The sequence below is a fragment of the Octodon degus genome, unplaced genomic scaffold (assembly GCF_000260255.1).
Source record: "Octodon degus isolate 3935 unplaced genomic scaffold, OctDeg1.0 scaffold00230, whole genome shotgun sequence".
Taxonomy (NCBI): domain Eukaryota; kingdom Metazoa; phylum Chordata; class Mammalia; order Rodentia; family Octodontidae; genus Octodon; species Octodon degus.
Window position 1 is genome coordinate 515,272 of NW_004524806.1, and position 4,127 is coordinate 519,398.

The following is a 4,127-nucleotide window of genomic DNA, read 5'->3' on the forward strand; positions in this document are numbered from 1 at the left end:
ACGAGCAGAAACTTGAATGCAGACTATTGAATATGAGGAAGAGGATCAGAGAGCAGGGGGAAGAAAAAGAGTAGGGGATAAGAAGATAAAAAGGTCAAGGTATATTAAATATATATAACAATTTACCAAAATGAACTTCACCACTTCATTATTAATGTGTACTAATATAAATAAATAAATAAATAAATAAATAAATAAGCATTGCTTTGAAAAGTGAAGGAAATGTATCCAATTCTTTCTTCACCAAATAAGGACTTATTTATATCGTGATAACCCATCAAATAATGTTTTATTCACTCTATTGGCTCAGCCAGACATTATTTCACTTTACTTAAATACTGAAATTAACTAACTGACATCCCTCCTTGCTTCACTGTTGTTTACATCAGTAAGAATGAAGGGATAACCAACAGTGACGAGCAGCCACATAATTACTTCAATTTAATTTCTCCCCATATGGAAAACTACATACCAGGTGCCCAAATGTGGGAAATGTAGAAACTATGATGATACAAGTAGAAATGAGACTATGAAATATTATCCAAAAAAAACACTTATTGTGGGCAAAGATTAAACAAGAACAAAAGAATTTTTTAAAAAAGAAAATGTACTAAAGTATTAGGTGGTTATTTATCAGTGATGTAAGGAAAAAAAAACTTTTCAAGCTACAGTGCAACTGTCATCATTCATAGGCCAGTCAACTAAGTGACCATCACAAGTCACTTCTTAGATGAAACTACACAGCACTGAATAAATACAAGTAGATTTGAGATCTAGCTTCCTGGATAGAGGTGGTGTTTATTTCTGAAATTCACTGCTTCTCAGAGTTTATTCTCTTGTTTTCTTTCTGAGGGTGTGATAAACTCCCTCTATTTGCTCTAATTCACTAGCCCTGCCACACCAAGGGGCAGCTCTTCCACCAGAGACCAGAGGTAGGAGAACTACAAGCATAAGACACAAGGGAAGTTCTGTTTTGGGCAAAAAAGTGACCAAATCTATAGTACTGAATTCAAAAATAAATATTCAATTTCCAGGCAAATATTTTTCCTTCTGCTCATCTTGTCTCTTTCTTCAGTGTTTATAGATGGTGCCTGATTGAGGCCCATTCATTGAACTTGCATCTGTAAATTTCCTCAGATATGGTGGCCTGTGTTGTACCTTCTGAATGTAAGAAGTACTGTGGTACTGAAACTGGCTGCACTAATTATGCCTATGCTAGAATGGTGCTGGAACTGATGCCTGCTGGTAAGCACATATTCATGCTCAGACTTGGAGGCTAGGTAGATAGGTGGGCTAAGAAGGGCTGGGAAAAAATCCTTGATAATTCTTACATTCATTACTTTAATTCTACTAATCGGACATTTCTTAAGCTCTTCCCTCAGGCTGTCAGCAATAAGATGGTCCTAAAGAGCTTAAAAATGAGAAGTTTCTGTTGGAGGCATCTTATTCCTCCAGATTCAGACTGTCTTCCAACTAATTCAGTCTAAAACATCTGAATTGCCTATTTGCCAATAAAAGAATTATATAGCTATAAGTTTCCGATGTCAGAGAACAAGAGGTTAATTATTTACTTTGCATTTTTAGACCAGTGACACCCTAACAACATATTTCAATCTACTTGATTTATATCTACTATTATATATATAATGCATTTTCCAGGCACTGCTTTGGTGCTTAGAAAAGTTCAGTGAAATAAACACAAATCCTTCCACATTTTGGAATACATATTACACTTCTACAAAGGAGGAAATAAGTCATGTATGAAATAAATAAATGAAAAGGATTTCAGAAGGTCATTGTTGTGGTGGTGAACAACAAAAATAGAGTACAGATCTCAAAAGTGAGCAAATGATCTTCTATCACATGCCTATCAAATGATGGTAATAGTTATGTGACTGCTCTCCTCCGTGAATATTTTCAGGATGATAAGAACACAATGTATAAATGTGGCCTTACGTACACCCCATCCTACCCTGTGCCAGCAGCCTTAAGCATCATTAGTAATGAGCAGAAAGTACTGAACCGAATCTCCAATAATGCTTTAAAACCAAAATATTGGTCCACCAACAGCTCTTTAGCAGTGCAACCTACAAGGCCTCTACAGGTTTCTCAGTCTTTGGGAAATCTAGAGTTTCTCTCCCAAAAAGAGATGAGATTGGTTTCTTTCCTCTCTTCCAAAACAACTTTCTAGGAGATCAGATCTAAGTTAATATTTAGAAAAAAATTTATTTGATTATTCTCAAATCACCAGAAAATACCACATGCTGACATATTTTCATAATAATGATGCTAGCTAATCAAAGTCTCCTATAGTATCTTTACCCCTGAATAGTCTACAACTTAGCAAAGTAGTTGTAGAATATGGCATCCAACTTCTAACATGTCTGAGCCCTCTCTTGGCCCTAGGGCTTCGAGGCCTGATGCTGTCAGTCATGTTGGCCTCCCTCACGAGCTCACTGACCTCCATGTTCAACAGTGCCACCACCCTCTTCACTATGGATATCTACACAAAGATACGGAAGCAGGCATCAGAGAAAGAGCTCTTCATAGCTGGACGGTGAGAAAACCCTGATTTCTAACAGGGAAGAATAGATGGAGAAGTGAGCTATAGCTCCCCAGACTATAACTTTAACATAGAGTTCTACTGCAGGGGAAGTATCATTTTTCATTGTTGTTGTTGTTTAAAAAAAACCAGAATGAAGGCAAATTTTATTTCATTAACAATTCCAACTTCCTAGATTTAAAATCTCAGTTCTACTTACTCCTTATGTAATTACTACACAATCATGTATCAAACAGTTTAAACACACTGGGTACAGAGGTGAATCAACAGAGAATGTCCTTGCCATCAAAGAGCTCACATTCTAGTAGCAAACACCAATTATAAGCAAGTTGAAAATACAGGAAATACAACTTCAGAAAACAGCTATGCAAGAACATGGCAAATAGCTCATGCTATCTGCTTAATTCATACACCAAGGTGGAAGGATGGGTGGATAGATGGATGGATGAATCTGTATTGATTCTTCAAGAATACTAGAATATTATCATCTTGAGGGGACAATCAACTTCTAATTCCTGTAAAATATGTTGTTATCAGAGAGCTGGGCATGGTGGCACACACCTGCAATTCCAGCATTCCGGAGGCAGAGGCAAGAGGATCACTGTGACTTTGACTCCAGCTTGCAATCCAGTGAGATCCTACCTCAAAACAAAACACAAAGGTACACACCTGTAAGTCCAGCATTTGGGAGGCTGAGACAAAAGGATCATTGTGAATTCAAGATTAACCTTCACTACAAAGTGAACACAAGGCTCTGAACTGCATAAGGAGATCATGTCTCAAAAAGAAAACACACACACACACACACACACACACACACACACACACGCCTCAAACAGTCCATGAAGTTCCACTGTGCCAAATCCTCTTCTTTTTTCTTAATAGACACTAAAGAAATATATTTTTATCCTAGGAAAAACAAAAATTTTTTGAAGGAAAAATAATTTTATAGAGGTAGAAATAAGCATTAATATACTTTTACAAAGAAATTTAGAAATCTAACCATATGCAGAATTGAAACAGGACAAACCTATGACTTTTTTTCTCATTCTTGTCTTATTTTTTTTCCAATTTACTACTCCTTTTTTAAAAAGCCTTTACTTGAGAGACATTATGGCAATAAATGGTATGTTGTGACAAGAAGTACATATTTAGAAGACCAGGATGGCAAGCACTCCAAGCGTGACCCCTCTATTACACATCGCCATCCTCAGTGCAGCCACCTGGCTCACAGGCACCAGCATATACACTTAGTCAGGATAAGAGTCTCCCTAGCCAACTGCTAGCCTCAAAAACCTGCTGATGTACCCCAGGATCACTGCCCCACCCATCTTGTGTGTACAAATACATGGCTTTGCCCAGTCCTGTTTCCCAAATTTTCTCCTTGCCCACTCCTCATTGTCCAATCCTCAAGATCTCACTTTCCTTTTATTTGTTTCTTTTTTTTTTAGTGGAACCTGGGATTGAACTCAGGCCCTTGTGCTTGCCAAGCAAGCGCTTATTCTACTGAGCTATCTTCCTAGCCTCTTTCTTTTATTTGTGTTGTAACTTTCTGTATGTATTT

The 4,127-nt window shown here is 37.2% G+C and overlaps 1 protein-coding gene across 1 annotated transcript in view; it reads left to right on the forward strand.

Moving 5' to 3' along the window:
- LOC101561781 (solute carrier family 5 member 4-like) overlaps positions 1-4,127 on the forward strand; it is a 134,560-nt gene that overhangs the window by 109,797 nt on the left and 20,636 nt on the right. The window lies entirely within an intron of this gene.